Raw genomic sequence first — 24415 nt, forward strand, 5'->3', positions numbered from 1 at the left:
CTGTAAAGCACATTTCTGAGCCAGCAAAATAGAGATTTGTCATAGCACTGATCGCACTGATCGTTGCGTCTGTAAAAACGGTGCCTTCAGTGTGCAAAGTGTAAAACGTGATATAGGCTAGAAGGAAGGATTTGTATCCAGCTGTAAGTTATTGAGTTTACCTTTTGAGTACAGCGAGACAGAGAGGAGTCCAGGCACCTAGACGAGAACAGATAATGGGAGCAGATTAGCATAAATGTGCCTAAACAGGAAACAAATATTGTGGGCCTCTGAAGCAGAACTTATCCCTGCAGTACCAGCCCTTTATGGTGAAATTTCACAGACAGTTCCTGCAAACTTGGAGTTAACACATCGCCTCACGGTCCACCTGCTCAGGAGCTGAGTGGAGGCACTTGGCGATCAGTAGGAATTTGTAGCCGTGACCTTTCAGCAGGAACGTGAGGCAAACCAATAGTGGGTGACGAGGCCAGCTGAACATGTGTGTGTCGACCAGAATTACAGCGAGAAGCCGTCGTTCTAAAGCCCCGGTCACACGGCACTAATGAACGACACCAACACCAAAACGAAACAAGAAATCTGGACTTACGTTGACTTTCGGAGACGGCGTTTAACTGTCATCCAGCTTTGTTCCTGTAGCTGGCGCGTCATCAGACTCTTCAAACTGTAGAAAAATGTGAATGAATCCCGATGACAGCCTCAATTCATCCGTATTCCGTTTTGCTTTCTGTCTTATGGTTCCTCTTCGTTTGCGTAGTTCCCATACCGTCAGCATTCCGTATGTCTGTCGTCCAACTTCGTCCACCCTCCCAAGTCCGAAGTCTTGCATGAGCATTGATGATATCTGAACGGATCAGTAACTAAAGTGCTGACGAGCTGAACGTGACTCAACCATGTGTGGGATGAAAAGCAACGTTTTCATACAGAAACAACAGCAGCAAGAACATTTTATCAACTATTCATGCACACTCCAGCCATCTGTGGCTGTATGGATGGCACGTTCCAGCTGGCTGGAATGTGTGTGTGTGCACACAGCTGTTCCAGCCACAGATGGCTGGAGTGGCTCTGCGCACGTTCGCATGTTTCGTTTTGATTTAAACAGTCAAGGTCGCCATTCGCTTTCTTTTTCTTGTGTTAGGTTTGGTTTTGTTACGTTCCCTTATGCAATCTTGATTCAAAGGTTTTTCAGTGATGGGAAACGTGCCGGTTCATTCATCCACCTTTTCTCAACGATTTGTGACTTTGTGACTTTTTTCCTGCGTTCAGCTGTCGTCCTGTGCAGTGTGACCGGGCCTTAACGGTGAAGTAATTTAGTGTTTCAGCATTGCAGTGAGACAGGTAGAGTTGATTGTGGGTGCACACAATTTAAAAAAAAAAAAAAAGAGTCCAGCTACTTTTCTACCATGTTATACCACTTATTTAGTAAGTAGAGTAGTACTTTTGTACTGCATGCCAGCGGTGCAGCAGAGTATTGTAATCGCTCATGTATGTCTGTCTGCAAAATATAACTGAAAAGGGTGAACCATTTTCACCGAGCTTGGTCAGCATATTTCTTCGTTGAATGTGTTTCGACGATGATCATCTAATCATTTGTCATTATGTGATAAGTGACGTCATGATGGCATCACTGAAGAATCAGGAAGTGTAGTCACGTCTTCCTAAAAACACATTTCTTGAAAATTTGGGACTAATAATTCCCAATCCGGTATTTGTTTTTTCCATACATAATACACACTGGCACCAGGCTCTCTGCATGTATCTAATAATAATTTTCTTCACTGTACATACAACAAAATTTGTCCTCTGCATTTAACCCTAATTACAGTTAGACACAATCCAACCACAAGGAGCAGTTGGCAGCCACAGTCCAGCACTCGGGGTCCAACTCCAGATGTACAAGCGCTGCCTTGATCAGGGGCAGAGGAAGGAGCAGACCCTAAATAAGCATGTTTTTGATTGTGGGAGGAAACCAGAGTGCCCGGAAGAAATCCACGCAGACACGGGGAGAACAAGGAAACTCCACATGGAAAGGGCGGGAAGCGATCCCAAGACCTTCTTGCTGTGAGGCATCAGTGCTAACCACTAATCCACCGTGCCGCTTATTAAAGCCAATCCAGCGTATATGCTTGACAATTGAACAGCTCTTTAATACATTAAGGGGAAAAAAACTGAGTATATTTTTTATAGTTTGGAGGCCCTGCGACTTATACTCTGGTGAGAGTTATATACCAAAAATTCACAAGTTTGTTATTAACCCTATGGGGCCGACGCCGTCATATACAATGGCTAAGACCAAGCTTTGATTAATTAGAAATAACTTTTTAATGATATGAGATAGAAACTTACTCTTTTTTTTTGCTGAAAAGTTAACTCCACGGACTTTCGAGCCAGCCATCGGCCATCTTTGTACTCCTCATAGAAGCTGTGTGATGACATGCACAATGTGACTGTCCAATCGGAATTGGTTCACCATCACATGGTTTTCCAAAATCCAATCGTAGGGCAGATTTACCTCACGTGAAAAGCCGAAGATCGTTTTCAGGAGTGATATGTTACTAGTTGGCCCGTTTGAAAAGCCCCCTGGGTGCTCCAGTGAGTACATACTATTGGGCTCCAATGTGCCCTGCGCCATTACGCACAGCGATCAGTGAAAGCAGATGGAGCAGACGGAGAGCCTCTGATGATCTCACGTGCTCAAACAAAGAGTGTGTAACTATCAGGATTGCTCCACTAGTTTGCATGTGAATGTTACTGGATAACTCTGTTGCTTTCTCGGCGTAAAGCATTGCTTACCATATGAGTGGAGCGAGGGGGAGGGCCGCCCCTCAGACTGTAAGCCACTTTCACACCGGGGCTGCTCCCAGTTGCTCACAGTTGCGCTGTGCGTCATTATGACGACACCGCGTGGAAGCAACTCAGTGCCGAGACGATGCAGCTCGGCGCCACAACAGCACGAGGGCGCAAAGGAGGAAGCAAGTCGGGCACCGAAAAATTAAACCTGTTTAATTTTTTTGGCGTCCTGTGCTCGACGCAGAAAGGAAGTGGTTCCAGCGTAATTCGGGGCAAAGAGGCGTTACGTGGTGTGACTCGAAGCCAATTTATGATTCCTGCTGTGTTCCATTGTTCCCGCAGTATAAATCACGCAGGATTGTTTTATACCGTGTACTTAATGCAGTAAAAACTACATGCTGAAGAAAAAAATGCAGACTGATTGCCAGAAACATCCAGTAAAAAGTCCGGACATCTCGAGTCCACTCATGGATGTTCGTTCACGCGCGCACATGTGAACAATTAAAGAAAAAAAAAGTCTGGCTGCAGGCATTAGTTCCTTGTTCTCTGCTCAAACTCTCACATCACAGTTAAAAAAAGGACAAAAAAGGACATAAGTCCTGAGACAGGACATGTCAACATCAAGTAGAACTCCAGACATCTCCACATTTACTTGACGGTCCGTTCGCGCGCGTGCGCGCGCGTCTCACGGTCAAAGGAGGAACGAAAAGAAAAAAAAATTGTCTGCAGGCAGTTAGTTCCTTTCTCTGCTCAGACTCTCTCATCACAGTTAAAAAAGGACATAAGTCCAGGACATGTCAACATCAGGTAGAACTCCAGACATCTCCACATTTGCTTGGGATGGTCCGTGCGCGCGCGCATCTCACGGTCAAGGGAGGAAAGATAAACTATAACAGAACTCAGAGCGCAGCCCTGCAGCTCAGCACAACAAGTAGAAGAGAAGTCAGAGTGCACAGTTTGGCTGCACAGACTGTGCACTCTGACTTCTCTGTGCAGAGAACCTGCAGACTGCGTTCTCACCTCCTCTCTGCCCCCTGCTGCGCGCACCTGACGCAGAAATTCCTGCGTCGTCATGACGCCACAGGGAGCAACTGGGAGCAGCCCCGGTGTGAAAGGGGCTTTAGGAGCCAAAGTGGGCCAAAATGTGAATGAAAGCTGCTTTAGGAGCAGCACAGAACACTCCAAAACACAGTAAAAGTAGAAGTTTGTGATGTAACCTTTGTGTAATAGCAGACAGAAATTGCTTTGAGATGAAGACAACAAAAACGCTTAGACCATTTTGTATATATTGTTCAAAATGTGCATTTGTGTTTATTGTTTGAACCTTTCACACAAGACCTCAAATTACCTGTATAAAATGTCAAAACAGTTGTTTATTATAGTTTGATGTGTGTTTTGAATAAATGTGTGTGGAAAATTATTTTCCGCATTACTTTTTCCTTTCTTATTTTTGATTGTAAACCTTTATTACACTTATAAAACACAACAAAAGCATATATATTATGAAAGCACAGGTTGTCCTGAAAAAAAGAGACATAAACCTTGATTGCCGGATGCAGGGAGAGCTGTTCAAAGCAATAATAAAACATTTATGCCAGGTGAATGAACGGTCCAAAAAATGCCCTCGGACCCCAGAGGGTTAATAATAATAATAATTATTATTATTATTATAATTATGACTGTTTATATAGAACTTTCCCAAGAACCAAAGCACTAAACAAAATAAACTCCAATAATAAAAGAATGAATGCCAGTAATAAAAAAAAATACTACAACAATGCACAAAAATGGCAAATTAAAGAGCTCATAACACAGAAAAAGGTGTGACTTATACTCCAGCACAACTTATATATGTTTTTTCCTCTTCAAGGAGCTTTTTTTGACAGGTGCTACTCATACTCTGGAAAATATGGTACCCACAATCATTGCTGCTCCTTAATGCTTCTTTTTAAATAAAGTAAAGGAAACAAACACAACTTTTAAATTATGCTAATCAATTCAATTTAGTGCAACACTGTGGTAGTTCTCACTTCAAAAATAGGAGGATGTGATGATTGTGGTGGTTTATATCTGACTGCTAGGTGTCAGTAATGCTAATTACATTTGTGAAAACAAGAAAGGATTGTACAAACCAAAATCTGCGTGATACTGCTAAATGCTGTGGAGTGATTTGTGAAACCCGATGTGATAATGGAGGGTTTTAGAGAGCCTGAAGCTAACAGGGAACATCAGCATCAGTTGGCTTGCTTTCAAACAGTAGTTTAGAGCATACAGTGACACTATGGCCAGATGTGGTAACCTTCAAAAACAAACTTTGTGTGTATTTGAAGTGAAACAGAGCATAGATATATTTTTGAAATGCTTGCAACCTTAGAATTGGAATATAATGTATAAGATATACCTTAGTGAATTTTCATGACCTTTGGAATGACAGTTATTGCAAGATGACAAAACCCAGCATTGGAATAATGTCACTCAATTCACATGCTGTTTTTTGTAGACATTCTGAAAATATTTCACAGATCTTCAATGGAAATCCATCTATTGTTTAAGTTGTACAATATGAAAAACGTTTCCTTGCATACTCCTAAGAGCCAAGACTATGTCTTCAGTGTAATTGTGTTGTCTGGCCTTTAATCCAAAACCCAATAATGTAAAAAAAAAAAAAAAAGAGAAGGCGGCGGTGGCGGCTTCCCCCCATTTCAGAAGCTGAATCCAGGGAATATTTAGTGGTTGTGATTCATAAATGACTTGAGCTGTGGTCAGACTACAGGATTTATTTCAGTCATGAATGTTGGTAACTATTAAATGATTGAATGGCAAAGCTACATGACTTTCACTCTGTTTCATGCACAAAACAGGAGCTGTTATTCATGGAAACAACTGAAGATGGAGAAATTAATGAGATTAACTGTTTAAAAAGAAAAAGTCACGATTCTTCTTTCTTTCTTTCAATATTTATTTCATTCATTTAAAGAAAAACAGAAAAGCAGAAATGAATATATTACAAGACATTGAATGAAAAGGAGCAGAGGGAAGAACAAGTCTTATATTTTCTGCCCCTTTTTACAATACAATCTTTCAATTTTAAGCATCATTATTCAACATTATTTAACAGATTACATTTTTTGACTTTGTCACATACCACTGACGTATTTCATAATTTTAGCCATTATTTAAAAGATTACATTTTTAACATGTTACATGTTAGACTTAAAACATTTTAGACATTATTAACAGATTACATTTTAGACTTTGTCACAACCCACTGACTTATTTCACAGTTTCATACTTACTTAATACATCTAGTTTAATACGTTTTTTAAATAATTTAAGCGACCTTGATTCTTTGATTTCTTTGTTGAGGTTGTTCCATAATTTTACACCATTCACTGTAATACTCCGTTCCTTTACTTTAGTTCTGAATCTTGGTTTTTTAAAGACTTCTATTCCTTTCAAATTATAACTACTTACTCTTTTTTCAAACATATTTTGAATGTTTATTGGTAAGGTATTTTTATTAGCTTGGTGCATTGTTTGTAATATTTTCAAATCAACTAATAGCTTGGTGCATTGTTTGTAATATTTTCTCATCAACTAAATCATGAAATTTAAGTACCCTATACTTAATGAATAATGGATTAGATGGATCTCTAAAACGACTATTACTAATCATTTTTTAAAGCTCTTTTCTGCAGAATAAATAATGGTTGTGTATAGGTTTTACATGTTGATCCCCAGATTTCTACACAATAAGTTAAATATGGGACAATCAGTGAATTGTACAATGTTAATAAACCATAACTATTTAACGAAAATTTTACTTTATGCAAAACAGCAATGGCTTTCACTATTTTTCCTTTTATGTAATTTATGTGTGACTTCCATGTAAGATCTTCATCAATCATGACTCCTAGAAATTTCATTTCTTTTACCCTTTGTATGTCCATTCCATCTATTTTTAATGACACATCATTTTTTTCCACTCTGTCATTAAACAATATGAAATTTGTCTTGTTAAGATTTAGTGACAATCTGTTTATATCAAACCAATGTTTAACTTTTTCCAACTCTGTATTTATCACTTGTACTACTTCCTGTATATCTGATCCAGAGTAAAATAATGTTGTATCGTCAGCAAATAATATGCTGCCAAGTACTTTATATCAAAAGTCATTGATATACAAAATAAACAATTTGGGTCCAAGTACCGACCCTTGTGGTACTCCATAAATAATGTTACACAATTCTGATTTAGTATTATTTATCTGAACAAACTGTTTTCTATTTTCTAAGTAGCTTTTTACCCACTGATGTGCAATACCTCTAATTCCATATTGTTGTAACTTGTGAAGCAATCTTGAGTGGTCAATTAAAGATATGTAGCACAGATTCAAGCACAGACACCAAAAAAAGATGGAAACACGTAATACTATGTGTGTGGGGGCTCAGAATGTGTTTGCTGCTTTGCAAGCTAAAGGCAAATACTTTACTTAAAAGGTACTGTGGTCTTTGCTCCCTTCGTATGATGCACATCCTATTGTAGGATGTTGGAAAAAAAACTAAATCCCTATCAATATGTCATGCCCGTGAAGTTATGGAGAAAGACTAATTGTGTGGGGAAGCAGAAGGTAAATATAGTTTAAAAATTCAGGCTCAGATCAAATTAGTAGTTATAGATTAACCCCCTCCCCCCGCTGCTCCCCACTGACCACTGCCAAATTGATATCACTGAACTAACCATTTCCCACCATTTACTCTCATGTTCATGGATCAGATGTCTTCCTATAACTGCCATGGATGTCCATGACCTCTGTCCAAACTCAGATTGTTGCAGAATCCACCTTAATAACAAAAGAATATATTGATTATCAAAATGATTTATCATTGTTTTGTCCATCTTCGAATTGCTTGTTCCAACAAAGATTACTGTATGTAAAGGGGGGAAAAAATCCTCAACTTGCCTCCGGCAAAGTTAAACTCGCAACTGCGCAGTTGCTGAAGGGTTAAAAGCCCGCAGTGAAGGCGCTCGGCCAGCTATAGGACACATTCAGGTTGCAGCCACTGGATGGCCAAACTGCAAGACAGAGCGCAATTATCCCAGCCAGTTACAGTTCGATAACTCCATCAAGCTGTTAGCCAGATACTGAGTTTCCCTGGCAACGCCTCCGAAGTGGATCCCAGATCAGAGAGAGAAGGGGAGATAACACCGTACCCGAGGAGGAAGCAGGGCCAGGAGGACCCTCAAATACGGTGGACCTTTAATGCAAAGTGCACATGTGCAATGACGACACACACACACACACACGCACAAATCAGCACTGCATTTGTCAGCGCTGAGACCTCTGGCCACCAGAGCACCCCCACCCCCCACCCCGCTCCCCCCTTTGAGCTCTGGTGTTTGGTTTGCAATCATCAGCTCCGCTTTTCAGAATTTTTTAAAGTCTCAGCACGACTCAGTTGTCCTTTCAGCCGATGCCCCCTACCTCCCACAGCACTTACTGTAATCCCAAAAAGTTAATGGAGTTTATCTCTCATCCGCGCCGCCCTGAGAATAACGGAGAAACTTTTGTTTTTTTGCTTTCGATGCACAAGGATAATTGCATTACGAGTGGCCCTGCGATTTATACTCGTGATTGAACTAAACATAAATTGAATTGGATGTAGTGCCGCGCTTTAAGAGGGTGCCGTGTGCAAAAAACAAAAAAACAAACAAAAAAAAAACACGGCGTATATGTTACAGGGACATGCGTGTAGTGTCATCAGCACACTGTAGTATGTTCAGGTGACTGTCTGGCCTCTTGCCGCAGTGTCTGGAAACTCAGACACCCCCCCAAGCCTCGCCCCCCACTCCCCACCTCCCTCCGTTCCACGCTGCTCAGCTACCTGATGCCCCACACGATCCTCCCCTCCCCACCTGCACACGCTCCCCCACCCCGCTGCGATAAGAAAGCCGCTGAACACAAAGCTGCTTCGCCAAGACAACAGAACCTGGCGATTAATTAAAAACAAACCCTTCTTTTTTTTTCTTTTTTTTTTTATTAAATCCACCTGATTTACGTGTCAGTTTGAACTGTAATCCAACCGTGGCGGCTAAATGTTAATCTGCCCTTATTACTTTTATCAGGGAGCAACATGGCGGAGCGGCGTGTTACATGACCACCTCTGAACAATGACGCGTAATCTCGCGCCCGCACTCGGGTCCATCAGCTGGAGCCTTTGGTTTATCTGCACCTGTTCAGAGTCTTTTTCCTGCAGGAACGCCAACAAAAACAAAGCACAGCTACCGCACTCATTGTACATTTATTTAGGCCCTTACATGAGAAATGCCCCTGTGTTTATTTAAATAGTACATAAAAAATGTTTCCTTTGTATGTAAATGTCATAGTGTCCAGTGATTTCTTCTAAAATATCAAGTTATTTTTACTTTTTGCATTTTGCGTACTAGGTGGGGCCGTCACTATAAATTCATTACATTGTCAGTAGAAATGTGTAGGTTTCAGTTAAAATTTCCTCAAATCAACCTGAAATCCCCCCCAAAATATCCCAATTAATGTCATGTAAAACAGATGCATTATGCAAAATGTCATCTTTGAAAAGCTGCAGCTAAAGTTTGACATTTTTCCTGGAAAGTTTTTCCTCCTTATCAGTTCTCAAAATAATCAATGATTAAAACAACGTAATTGATTAATAAAGTGATTGTTTCAGCTTGACTGCAGTGTCATTTAACTTTGTGTAAACTCAACACGCAAATGCTTTTCTTAAAAAAATATCTGGCTGTAACATTATATTTCTATGACTTCTTAATATGACGTTTTTTCCAAGAGTAAATTATCAATAATTTATTCTCCAAAATAGCAAAAAATGCAAGAAAAGCAGAACTCTGTGAGTTATACAAACTGTCCAAAATATTCAACTGACAATAAATAATGTAAATAAATAAGGATAAATACAGAAACCCTCTACATCTGAAAGCAGAGAATGGTTTCATGTTTGAGCTTGAAAAATCACTTAAACAATTAAGCAATTAGCAAAAAAAAACATTTTTACTGAATTCTGTGTCAACCTTGGTGTGATGTAATTTCACAAGTGTTAATTTGAGTGAAATTGGTTAAACCCAAATCAAAGATTTCTGAGAAAGAGAAGACATATTAGTGTAACTCGTGAGAAAATTTGTAAAAGTCTCTCCGATCTGTATAAATCGAAGGGACGCCAGCAGCATCGATTTAGCTGCACAGTAAATTTTTATAGAGTTGATTTGCACTGATGCAAATGATGCACTGTTTCTTTTTATTCACCTCTTTTTGCTCTGTATGCACCACTCTGAATTTAATCATTAGTGATTGATCTCTGCTCTCTTCCACAGCATGTTTTTTTCCTGATTCTCTCCCCTCAGCCCCAACCAGTCCCAGCAGAAGACTGCCCCTCCCTGAGCCTGGTTCTGCTGGAGGTTTCTTCCTGTTAAAAGGGAGTTTTTCCTTCCCACTGTCGCCAAGTGCTTGCTCACAGGGGGTCGTTTTGACCGTTGGGGTTTTTCTGTAATTATTGTATGGCTTTTGCCTTACAATACAAAGCGCCTTGGGGCAACTGTTTGTTGTGATTTGGTGCTATATAAATAAAATTGATTTGATTTGATTTGATTTAGCACTGGGATAGTGTTGATTTAGTACTGTGATAGTGTTGATTTAGCACTGTGATAGAGTTGATTTAGCACTGCGATAGAGTTGATTTAGCACTGTGATAGAGTTGATTTAGCACTGCGATAGAGTTGATTTAGCACTGCGATAGAATTGATTTAGCACTGCGATAGTGTTGATTTAGCACTATGATAGTGTTGATTTAGCACTGTGATAGAGTTGATTTAGCACTGCGATAGAGTTGATTTAGCACTGCGATAGAATTGATTTAGCACTGCGATAGTGTTGATTTAGCACTATGATAGTGTTGATTTAGCACTGTGATAGAGTTGATTTAGCACTGCGATAGAATTGATTTAGCACTGCGATAGTGTTGATTTAACACTGCGATAGAATTGATTTAACACTGCGATAGAATTGATTTAGCACTGCGATAGTGTTGATTTAGCACTGCGATAGTGTTGATTTACAACTGTGATAGAGTTGATTTAGCACTGCGATAGAATTGATTTAGCACTGCGATAGTGTTGATTTAGCACTATGATAGTGTTGATTTAGCACTGTGATAGAGTTGATTTAGCACTGCGATAGAGTTGATTTAGCACTGCGATAGAGTTGATTTAGCACTGCGATAGAATTGATTTAGCACTGCGATAGTGTTGATTTAGCACTGCGATACAGTTGAGTTAGCACTGCGATAGAGTTGATTTAGCACTGCGATAGAGTTGATTTAGCACTGCGATAGAATTGATTTAGCACTGCGATAGTGTTGATTTAGCACTGCGATAGAATTGAGTTAGCACTGCGATAGTGTTGTTTAGCACTGCAATAGTGTTGTTTAGCACTGCGATAGTGTTGATTTAGCACTGCGATAGTGTTGATTTAGCACTGCGATAGAGTTGATTTAGCACTGCGATAGTGTGGATTTAGCACTGCGATAGTGTGGATTTAGCACTGCGATAGAGTATATTTAACTGTATTTGGACTGGGACCAAATGTTATCCTGGCAGAGTGTACACTCATCTTCAAAAGCTTAGTCCAAGTAAGGATCACGGGGGGCTGGAGCCTATCCCAGCAGTCATAGGGTGTGAGGCGGGGTACACCCTGGACAGGACGCCAGTCTGTCACAGGGCCACACAGAGACAAACAAGCACATTCACAACCGCACACACACCTGTGGACAATTTAAAGTTTCCAATCCCCCTAACCTGTGTGTCTTTGGATGTGGGAGGATGCCGGAGTACCCAGAGAGAACCCACGCAAACACGGGGACAACACGCAGACTCCACAAAGAAAGGCCACAGGTGGGAATTGAACCCATTAAAATTCAGTGAGGTATGTCTTCTATAATACATTCCATTTCTAAGGTAGAACTCTACAAGTTTGTATTAAGGTATATCTAAATATCTAAAAAAAAAGAGTACAGTAGAATAGAGTAGAGTAGAGCCACTTATGAGCCTGGTCTTGAGAACCAGGGATGGTAGGCTGAAAAGCTTTTTTCTGCCATGGGAACTCTCCCTGCCCACCTAAGTGGCTCAAGAAAATGGACATCATGTATAACCACCAAGCCACCATGCTGCCTGGCAGAGTATATTTTTACAAAATTTACCGTGTGTACCGTGCGTTTTGTCTTACTGAGGACTAATTTGACTTTGTTTGAAGTTTGTATTCCCCGTTTGGCTGAGCCGCAAAGCAGCCGGGAGCATTATTGTTATTTATTTATTTTTAGGGGGTGATATTTATTGGATCCTTGGTGGTTTGCAGCCAGCACGCCGCTTTGTTACTGTTTGGGGAGCGGTGAGGATTTCATCAGTGGGCTCAGGCGCTGGCAGACTTTGCTGCGTGTCAGACAGACCCTAATAAAACTGTCTGGCTGTTTTGTGGGCACCGGCTTTGCTCTGGCTGTGGCGCGTCTGACTGCTCAGCACTTGTCGCATTCGGCCTAGCTGTTTGGTATTCATGGAGCACAGCGCTCCTTCAGCTGTTGCTGGGGGCCTCTGTGGCACAGGCACAGACTGATTAGTTGGCATCTGTGTTGTTCACTATGAAACCAAATGGGGAGCTGGAAAGAAAAAAAAAACATAATTAGCGAGAAAGGGAGACTGGGAGAGAGATGGAGAGGAGGGTATTAGAGACAAAATCAATTGTTTTCAACTGCATTCCTAATATGGGTAATTTAGCAGAAATGAGGTTTTCAGAAAAGCTTGCCCCCTCGGGAAAAATTGGAAGTTTAAAAATCAGGTCAAAGCTGTTATGGCGAATGAATTCACACCTTTGTATCACGTAAAGGAAAAGTACAAATTTTTAAGTAGGCATAATCTACTGTAATTGCTCTTCTGTTGTCACGTTCATAAGAGATCCAGCCAGTTTTTTTTTTTTTTTGCTATTTCATGTTAGTTTATCTTTTGCAACATGCAGTCTAACTGAAATATAATGCCTGTCAATATTTAAGTTTAAATATTGATTTACACCATTAAAACCTTTAATTTTAAGATATATATATATATATATATATATATATATATCAAATTCCTACATTTTTTTTATATTTTTAAATTTTAATATTACCATGGAATGAATTTCTGTTACTAATAGCTTTTGATTGAATCATTAAATTATTGATTTTTATTAAATAAAATTCATAAATCTGCCTTATAGTTCTGATGAAAATTCAAAGAATTATTAAATTTGTACCTTAAATATTTTCATATGTAAATTGTAGCTCTGATATTATGTTTAAATCATTTGATTTGTTAAAAAAAAAGTAATTTCTCTGTCATAATGTGTAACGGTAAATGTAACAATAAGAAATATAGCAATTTAGGTAGAAAATAAATAATACATTAGAAAACAAGGGAATATACCAAGACGGACCTGTATGTCAAAATTTAAATAAATGGCTAATTAACTGTTATGTAGTTGGCCAGGGATTGCGTTTGCGGCTGCTTAAGAAAAGAGTTTTGTTACTGTGTTATTACCCATCATTTTGGGGACAGATCCAGCTTCAGATTTCAGTCTGTTGAAGAATGAAGCTGTAATGATTTAGACCGTCTTTGTAATGGAGGATCAAAGGTATCGGCTGAGTCTCCACGATATTAATCAACATGTTGAGGATACGGTGGCGCAGTGAGTATCCTGCCACTTCTAATCACATTGTGCCTTACTTAACCAAAATTTACACAAAGATATTTCTCGTCTTCGATAGACAACACGGGTCTTTGAAGCGATGCTGCCGCCAGTCTCATGAAATAACTGTTTTGACATTTTTGGTAAACAACCCATACTGGCCGTGTCACACATGCACACTCCTGGATAAGTCCATCAAAAACAGTATCATGTAACAATTAATACGTTAAATGATAGAGGAGTTGATGAAATGGAAATCTAACCACAGTGTTTTATTTGGATGCAACTTTGTCATTTTTCCTGTATTGATCGACTCTTCTGCTTTTCGCTTCACCGTCTCTACACATTAGTGACAGTAAAATGGTGGCTGGTTCATTCCGATGCCACGCTTGGAACATTGAGGAGAAAGTCGATTGTGCCCTCCGCCTGCGTCCCAAGAGCCTAACCCGTGATTTTTTTATCAAGAGACCTCACAAGTTAGGGTCTCAGGGAGCAGGTGAAGTACGACAGTCAGCTGCAGGGCAGTGTGTGGCACTGACACATTTCCCCTCTGTCACTCTCCAACACACAAAGTCTCTGCCCAGCAGCACACAAACTCACAACGCATCTGCCTTCTGTGAACAACTGACTGCACTGATTCCATTAAAAAAAAAAAAAATACAGCAGAGCGAAAATCATCTTCCTTTCCTCCACTGCAGATAACTTATTTGGCTCGGCTTGATTCCTGTGCGCACAAAGACACGGCAAACGTAGAGAATCTGTCACACAAACAATTCTCCTGCAATAAAAGCCAGCATCACAGATTACACCTTGAGACAAAGACGTGAATTTTTTGGTCAAAAGCGTTGAATTTATTGAAAGTGGCTCGAATGAAACGATCTCCAACACAGCACCGTGACAGAAGCAGAGGCTCGGACAAACAGACAAGTCTGCACTGCCTGCTCTGTGCTAACTAGCCTTTGTGCCGGAAAAAGCCAGCCGAGTAGTAGAGCTCGCCTCTTTGTCCTAGAGAGCGTCGGCTAATCACCCGTCCACATTTCGCTCTTCCGCCCTGGCTGGACCTGGACCCATGCGTCGGACAGTCCATCCGTTTTTGCACCGACAGATGCAGACAAGTGGCTAGCAGCTCCAACCTCTGGCTCCCACCAGCAGGGCGAGCGCCCACAGCATACAGTCAGATATCAAGTAAAACACACACACACACACACACATACACACACATCACTGAGAGGGTGATGAAGACAAACACAGAAATCCACACAAAAGAAAGCTTTGCAAAATCAACATCAGGAAAGAGCGGCTTCGTCGCTGGCACAGGTACGGTTTGACAAGCTGCTTCCAAAACTTGCCCCCCCCCAACCCCTCTTCGTTTTCCACCACTAATTGCAGCACCCTCAACACCAAACCCTTCCACCTACCCGCTGAACTGCACCGCCATGGCGGCAAGCTTGGCACGCAATAACTTATCAGCGCCAAAGATGACAGGTTTCACTCAGCTCAGAAATAGGTTTGATTAAAGTTTAGCAAAAAGGAAAAGAAAACAAACAAACAAAAAACTAAACACATTCATTAAAAAAACCTCAAGTGCTGCTAAGAAGTAACATAAAAAAAATTTTACCATGTCATTTTTGGTCATGATTTACGCAAATACACCACAGATTAGCCCCTTAGCCCCCCCCCGCCCCTCCCATCCTGTCATCCATCCCACTGTCCACCTCATGGCTCCTCCCCCTCAGACAAAACAAACAAACAAAAAAAAAACAACAACATTGGATTGATGTCTCTGACTGTCTCCTCCTCTCTGGGGAACGCCAGGCAAAGTGGAGGGTTCCGGAAATGAACGCTTGCCGCCGCCAGACACGCTGCCTCCCACATTCGCACTTCTGTCTCCCGCCGACTACGCCTTTTGTTATCCACCTCTGAGCTGAGGATGAGGAAGAACGGGGAAGAAAGAAAAAAAAAGGGGGCAGTAGTAGAAGAAAGGCAAACACACACACACACAAAAAAATTGAAAGGCTGAAAAGAAAGAAGAGGGCGATGAAGCCGATGAGGTGTCTGCGGGAAACTGCAGCCAGACACAGGTCAGCGAGGTGGGATACCGCCCCCCCCCACCCCCCTCCCACACAGAGCATCGCTCCATCCGAGTGTTTGCATCGTCGTCTCCATCTTAACCCCCTCCTCCTCCTCCTCCTCCTCCTCCCCCCTGCTCCAGACACCGGGACATCAAGCATGTCGTGACACTCGTCTACAACCTGTACTTTTGTTTTTCACCTCTCCCCGCTTCATCACCGGTCCAGCACCATCCGCAAAAAAGAGAGAGAGAAAAAAAGCAGAAAAATGTTTGCTGCCTCCCACTGCTGCTGCCGCATCCTGCTCACTCACCCGGCCCCCACCTCACCCATCTGACCCCACTCCAGGTTGCTACTGCCCTCTACTACAGCTACCTACCCCCCCACCCGCCCGCCCTCCCCTCACACCAGGTCTGTACCTTTCTGCTCGTCTCGCCTGTCTGTTACTCCCTGTCTGCAGCTGCTTACCCAAAGTGAGATACTGCAGCAGGAGTCTGCAGCGACAGCTCTTGCTCTTTCTCTCCCCCCCCCCCCTCTCTCTTTTACACCCTCCATCCAGAGTTTGCTGGTGAACGCATTCCTGCCTGCGCTGATCAATTTCTTCTTTTTTTTTTTTCCCCACACACACTGTAGCGAACTACTTGGCCGTGGAGGAGGATGCGCTGTAGCGATCACGTTGTCTTGTAACACAAATGCACCTTATTCATAATCTCAAACACAATAAACAACTGACTGATTCAAAAATTGCAAGGAAGTGGGTGAGAATAATCAGAGGTGGGAAAAACAACTCATTATAAATAGCAAAAGAAAAGCCCTGGTGCAATGATATCTTGAAAAAAATTAGAGTAATTTACAATTACCACGAAGAAAGCGTAGCTGCAGATATTTATTAATTTAACAAGGAAAGTATGAACTGTTGAATGTCGCTGTAATCTAATGAATTTCTTGCCCCATCAAGGCCACTATCCATTTACAGCTGGCTGGACCAGCACCATACAGGTGAACTGTCTTGTCCAATGACGCAGACAGTTAGCATGATCAGGAATAATAACTGTGGTTTGTATGACATTTTTACACTGATTTTCTTCCTCCCTGGGCAATCTGGTGAGGAGGACCATGATGGGGCTGGTCCCAGGATGGTACATAAATTGCGATGGGAGAGCTGAGGGTTTGTTTGTCTATTGGGGTTTGTAGGAGATCAGGTAGAATGTTGGAGATGGAGGAAGAGGAGGTATTGGCAGGAACCAGTTGTTCAGCTGCTTCACCTCAGGTAGCTGAGGTGGATAACTGCTCCCATGGCTGGTCACATGCTTTGACACTTTGCACACACACATTGGTTTCCTCACAAGAACGCCTCTCACTTCTCCGCCATCTAGCATAACAGTAGTACACCAGATTCCAGCACACCTACTGCATTCATCTAAAACACATCCATGGTTAAGTAAGAGAAAAAATCCAGTGTATCCATTATAAAAGCACTACCTCTGTATTTTCATCACTCAAGAATGGTGTACCTCAGGGCTTTGCTGTTGACCGTTGACTATTTTTCTCTTTTATGTAGCACCTGTTGGTCAGATAATACATAGTTTTTGGATTAATTTGTATTGTTATGCTGATGACATGCATCTGTACAAAATTGTCTAGCTGCAGTAAAAAAGGTGGATGTCCTCTAACTCTGTAAAGTACTTTGAAATGTCTGACCTGAAAATGTCATAAATAAAGCTATTATAAATCTTTTCCACCAAGATGCTCAAGATGCTACATGAGCATACTTTACCTATTATACATACCTAATGCTGTGTTCACATGTAAGTTCACATGCTATAAGTTGCAGATGGTAAACTAGATTTTCCATTGTTTTCAGTGAGAGGATGACAGAAATTATGCTACCCTTAGCTGTTAGCACTGTAATCGTGTACTGCGATGGTACTCGCCGGTAAAAGATGGAGTATTTAAGTGCAGAGAGTTGCCCCATTTTAATCAGGTGCATGAAAAATCTGGGTGATATTCCCTATAACCTCACAAAAAAAAAACTTCTCAAGCTACCTTCATTCTATGTTAATATGCTAATGTGCAAAATGCTAAAACTCTGTTTCATTTTTCAATTAAGCAAAAATATTTCCTGTTTTTAATACTGAAAATGTTGTCACCAACAGTCTGCCACTGCAGAAGAGGAATTCTGCTATGACGACTGATTTTGTTTTTCAGTTGTCAACATGTCTGTGCAGCATTATGATGGGAGGCTAATATTTGTGGCTAATAACATGAGCAGCTAGTATGAATGTCACTCGCCACAACACAGAGCAGTGCGAGTACCAGTGTTTTTGGGTAGTTGTGGTAAACTCATTTGATAGAATTGACTGCTTCAACTCTCTTCACCTATAAAGAGTCGTTGAGTTTGCACTTTATCATTTTCGCCTGGTTTGCTTGTCCTCTGCAAGCACACGTTTTTCGCAGCTACTAAATGTGGCTCATCTCACTCTGCTTTTCAAGTCATTCTGTTCATTCTTTGGAAGAATTCTTACACTCAGAGCAGTTGATATATAGTGGTTTTTCATTGTCTTTCTCTCCTACGTCTAAAATGTGTCGTAGCTTTGTATGACAGTGAATCCACAGGGACTTGAATGCTTTGTCTTGTTTAGCAAATCATAGCCAAATGAATGAATGAAGGAGTGATTGACAGAGAACACTGGAATCTCTGCAGCCAAAAGGTTTTGGTTTAGGGCCCCTTCACATATAGTGCGAATATGGACAACTCCAGGGTGACTCACGGCGAAACAGCTCGTATTAGCGCACCACGAAACATCGCGCCAATGGGCAGGTGTGCACGATCCTGTTGCGACGGTTCGTGCACGTGACATGTCTTTCAAACAGGAACACAGTGCGAGCTGCTGCAGCTGCTCGCACTGTGTTCCATGAGATGAACTACACCACATTGCACCGCTGATGTGAGGGAAACTAAAATAAAAACCAGATGTATAATTAGTGAATATCACAGGGTTGATATAAATAATACAGAAAAAGGGAAGATACAGAAGTCCATGGTTAAATAACCCTGGTTCAATTTTTTTTTAAATGCCACGGGATTCAAACCCACACACTGATTACCAGATGGAAACTTTACCACTGTGCTACAATCACTGTCTTGTAACAGCAGTGTGAAATGGCTAAAATCAACAAGCAGATGAACGTATTTTCTAAAAAAAAAAAGAAAAAAGCGCTGTGATAACTGACAAAATGGCATTTGGTGTAACTGGGAGCAGCCCCAGTGTGAAAGGGGCTTTAGACAAATTTCACTGCCAGCACGACAATGATTGTATGCTGACTGTTTTTGTGATGATAGTGTGAATGACCACACATTTTCTAAGTGCCAAATGAGTGGTGTTAGTTGTTCATGTGTGTCACCTGGAATTTGGCCGACACCTGCCGCAAGAGGGTTTGATGGGCTCACACAGCACACACTCTGTCTTTCAGCTGCTGGTGTGCGCACATAGTTGTAGCAACAGGTTTACGAGGCGTTGGAAGCAGCTACAATTCTACACGTTTTGCATACGATTCCTCCTTCATGCGCACTTTATGCGCAAATTGACCAAATTCGCACTCTGTGTGAAGGGCCCTTAGTGTTGAAAGACATTTCACTATGGTGGCCTGTTTTGTCAAAACATAGCCTTTTGGAATGTAGTGTTCTTTATTGTGGACAACAGAAATGTGGATAAAGCAGCAGATTTGATCTGTTCTTGCACATCAGTACATCTTCGTAACCATGAAAACAAAAATCGCACTAACTTGAAGCTGATCTGATTTCAGGTTGACCAGAGACAATTAATTCTATGCTTCCCTTTCTGTAAACAAGTATTATCTGATTTCTCCATTACATGTAAAAGTAACTGACTCAATTTTGAAAGTAACTGACAGTTGCCTGATCACAGGCTGTGAACGCTGAGTGCCATTATAGCGGCTCTGCTTGTCAGCCAGCACACGCAGACTGCAGTGTGGTCACAACAGTCACAATATTTTGACTGAGCCTGACAAACGCACACAGTAGTGTGTCTGTCTACGTGAGCTTTTGATGCGACAGCTGATATAGCATCAAAGATTTTCCAATTCATTGAAAACTGACCTACAAAATTTCAATGTCTATATTTACATGTTACATTTTTACCCGAGGCCATCAAATATGGCCATCGGGTATTGCAACAGCTTTGCGTCTGTCCATCTGTCCGTCTGTCCTCTGTCTGTGCTCAGCATAAGTCCAGTCTTATTATTGCTATAGTCTTCAAATTCACAGGAAACATTGTTGGGACACAGACCTTAGACAAGTTCAAAGATGGCTCACTTGGACCTATTTTAAGAGGTATTATAAGAGGTGTCAGTGTGTCAGAATGTCAATTCTGTTCCTATTTTTATGGTATGATCTCATGGACGTGAGTGTTGTGACATCATTTCCTGCTGTTGCTAGCTGCTAACTTTGCTTCATTTTTGGCTAAATATAACACCTTTCTCATATATTATGTAAAAGCTAGCAAGACATAAACACTTCTAAAACTGAAAAAAAAAAAAAAAACTGCTTCTGTAACCTGATAACATCTCTGGAGTAATTTGCAAGACATTTTGTGGATGTTTGTCAAAAGCTCATGTACACACACACACACACACACACACACACACACACACACACACACACACACACACACACACACACACACACACACACACACACACACACACACACACACACACACACACACACACACGCCCTCCTTTATTGAACATGTAGAACCCCAATTCCAATGAAGTTGGGATGTTGTGTAAAATGTAAATTAAAAACAGAATACAATGATTTGCAAATCCTCTTCAACCTATGTTTAATTGAATACACCACAAAGACAAGATATTTAATGTTCAAACTGATAAACTTTATTGTTTTTGTGGAAATATTTGCTCATTTTGAAATGGATGCCTGCAACACGTTTCAAAAAAAGTTGGGACAGTGGTATGTTTACCACTGTGTTACATCACCTTTCCTTCTAACAACACTCAATAACCATTTGGGAACTGAGGACACTAATTGTTGAAGCTTTGTCGGTGGAATTCTTTCCCATTCCTGCTTGATGTACGACTTCAGTTGTTCAACACTCCGGGGTCTCCGTCACCGTATCTTGCGCTTCATAATGTGCCAAACATTTTCAATGGGTGACAGGTCTGGACTGCAGGCAGGCCAGTCTAGTACCCGCAGTCTTTTGCTACGAAGCCACGCTGTTGTAACATGCAGAATGTGGCTTGGCATTGTCTTGCTGAAGTAAGCAGGGATGTCCCTGAAAAAGACATTGCTTGGATGGCAGCATGTGTTGCTCCAAAACCTGGATGTACCTTTCAGCATTGATGGTGCCATCATGGGTGTGTAATTGTCCATGCCATGGGCACTAACACACCCCCATACCATCACAGATGCTGGCTTTTGAACTTTGAGCTGGTAACAATCTGGATGGTCTTTTGTCTGGAGGACACAACGTCATTGATTTCACTCATCAGACCACAGCACGCTTTTCTAGTTTCCGTCTGTCCATTTCAAATGAGCTCGGGCCCAGAGAAGGCGTTGGCCTTTCTGGATGTTGTTGATATATGGATTTCACTTTGCATGGTAGAGTTTTAACTTTAACTTGTAGATGTAGCAATGAACTGTGTTAACTGACAGTGGTTTTCTTAAGTGTTACATGTAGAAAGTTCTCCAGATTGTCCGAATCTTCTGATTATATTATGGACTGTAGATGATGGAATCCCTAAATTCCTTGCAATTGAACGTTGAGAAACATTGTTCATAAACTGTCTGACTATTTTTTCAAGCAGTTGTTCACAAAGTGGTGATCCATCCCATCTTTGCTTGTGAACGGCTGAGACTTTTGGGAATGCTCCTTTTATACCCAATCATGACAGTCACCTGTTTCCAATGAACCTGTTCACCTGTGGAATGTTCCAAACAGGTGTTCTTTGAGCATTCATCAATGTTCCCAGTCTTTTGTTGCCCCTGTCCCAGCTTTTTTGAAACGTGTTGTAGGCATACATTTCAAAATGAGCAAATATTTGCACAAAAATAATAAAGTTTATCAGTTTGAACATTAAATAGCTTGTATTTGTGGTGTATTCAATTGAATATAGGTTGAAGATGATTGCAAATCATTGTATTCTGTTTTTATTTACATTTCACACAACGTCCCAACTTCACTGGAATTGAGGTTGTACCCTCATCAGTTCTACTCCTTGTAACTTCACCATTCCGCAGTGTTTCCTCTCATTCACCCACATGAACTCAGTCTTGCTCTGACTGATTTTCATTGCTTGTCTCTCCAGAGCATATCTCCAACTCTCCAGGCTAGTGTCAACCTGCGGTATACTCTCACAGCAGATCATATGGCATCTGCAAATATCATAGTTTATGGAGAATCCTGTCTGAGCTGTCTGTCAACCTGTCCACCACCATTACAAGAAGAGTCATCAAGAGATGATATAGCTCCCCGGTCCCCACATACCAGTAATACGTAGTGTCAGGGGATCACTCAAGCACACCCTTATGCCAAACATGAATGAAATTAATCAACTGGTTCATCATATTCTACTTGATAGGCTGGAGAATCATTTTGGGATTACTGGGAGTGCCCTTACATGGTTGACGTCATACCAGTTGACGTCATGACCAGTCGTTCTCACTGTGTTTTGTACAATAACACTACCTCTAACCTTAGTGACATGAAATTTGGGGTTCCACTGGGGTCCGTCTTAGGCCCCGTGCTTTTCTCCCTTGATATTGCACCCCCTTGGGCACATATTGCAGCATTTTGGGATTATCTTTCATTGCTATGCTGATGATACACAGTCATACATGCCGATAACTGCTGGTGCCTTGCATCAGTGAAAAGCTGGATGTCTAGCAACTAGGGATGTCCCGATCCGATCACGTGATCGGAAATCGGGCCCGATCACGTGGTTTCAGACTTGATCGAAATCGGACGTTGCCTCCCGATCAGGAATCCGATATAGATTGTATCCTCATTATTTTGATCAGCGCTATTTCAGGCTCATTATTGCAGATTAATGGGCCTTTCGCGCGTCGGAAGTGTCAGAGGCGTGAGACGCATTGCTTTTTAGAGGCGTCAGAAGCATCGCTTTAGCTCGGCTTTTGACGCAACGCTTCTGATGGGAGCACGCATTGCCGCTTGTCGGCAGGCTGACGCGGTCAAAGTTCAACCCAATCTTTTTTTTTTTTAATTGAACAAAAGAAAAAACATAAGTTCACCCGGACAGAGGTGGGGGGAGTTACGCGCGCAAAGTTTCTTTCGCAGAACTGCTGTTTGTGTGTTTACGCGCTCAGCCTGACGCTTCGATGAAATGACAAGAGGATGATGGACACTTTCCCACTGAAAATCTTGCTCAGTCATCCTTCTGTGCGCAGCAGGACCCGGTGCTGACCAAGTCCTCAGGACGACGATCTGTCATCTGATTAACAAAAAGAAAAAAACAAATTGTCCTGTGATCGTTTGTCTGCAAAACAGAGCGAGAGATGGTGTGTGCACGAGCAACATGCGCACTCATCACATTTAGGAGCGCATCTTAAAGAGCTTCCATCTTCATTCACGTTCACTGCGCTGCTCTGAACTTGTTGAACATTGATAAAGCATCAGAGGGACACTGAGGACTGTCAGGACACAAATGTAAGTTTTTCTTTTTCCTTTACTTTTCAAGTTGATTTTTGAACTTTCGACGCTCTGAGCTGTGACGTAGCTTCGCGCTGTCCAATAGGAACAACGCGTCGGGCCAAAACACGGAAGACTAGTGGCAGAAACCACTGATCTGTACAAATGGTAAATGGACTGCATTTATATAGTGCTTTTCCATCTGCATCAGACGCTCAAAGCGCTTTACAGTTATGCCTCACATTCACCCCGATGTCAGGGTGCTGCCATACAAGGCGCTCACTACACACCGGCAGCAATAGGGGATTAAAGACCTTGCCCAAGGGCCCTTAGTGATTTTCCAGTCAGGCTGGGATTTGAACCACAGATCAGTGCAGAAACCACGTGTCTGAAGAAAAATCCTTGGAAATGTTTTTTGTTGTTGTTGTTTGTTACCTCAAAATTTCTGATTACTGTTTAAAAAAGCTTAGAACACTTGTAATTAAAATAGCTAAATCAATAAATGGTTCTGTAAAAACCTTTCATCTATAAATTAAAACCACCTGTTATTTCAGATTAGATAATTTCTTGTTTAACATCACAAACCTTGGACATTTATTTTTAGACAAATAAAATAACATGGAAATTTGTACATTTTTTAAGTCTGGTAGATTATTACTTGATTGTTCAAGCTACCTCAAGGAGAAGTGCACTGTTTAAGTGATAAATAATAAAATGAGGTGATTAAAATGAAATTATTATATATTTAGCATTTGTTCATTGTTCATTCAGTTTTTTTAAACTATCGGATCGGGACTCGGTATCGGCAGATACTCAAAATCAGATGACTTGGAATCGGACTAGGGCCAAAAAACCTGATCGGGACATCTCTACTACCAACTTCCTGCTTTTAAACTCTGATAAGACTGAAATGATGGGGGGGGGAGTGATCCACACCGTTGCAGGTATATATAATTAAAGCGGCCCCCTCACTATGGTGTCTTTTCTTTTTTTTTTCTTTTTTTTTGGGGGGGGGCGGTCACAGAGAGCTGGGTGAACACACAAAACTGCTGCATTTAATGACTCTGGAACACAGGTGAACTGCAGCCTGGAGCACGGATGCGCACAC

General features: G+C 41.4%; 1 long non-coding RNA gene across 1 annotated transcript in view; it reads right to left on the reverse strand.

The window, feature by feature from the left end:
• The window catches only part of LOC117517782, a 191925-nt gene that overhangs the window by 23765 nt on the left and 143745 nt on the right, over positions 1-24415 (reverse strand). Inside the window, exon 3 of the long non-coding RNA XR_004562829.1 lies at positions 162-198. This is a non-coding gene — a long non-coding RNA (uncharacterized LOC117517782). The remainder of the gene's footprint in view (positions 1-161; positions 199-24415) is intronic.

Source organism: Thalassophryne amazonica, chromosome 9 (genome assembly GCF_902500255.1).
Source record: "Thalassophryne amazonica chromosome 9, fThaAma1.1, whole genome shotgun sequence".
Classification (NCBI taxonomy): domain Eukaryota; kingdom Metazoa; phylum Chordata; class Actinopteri; order Batrachoidiformes; family Batrachoididae; genus Thalassophryne; species Thalassophryne amazonica.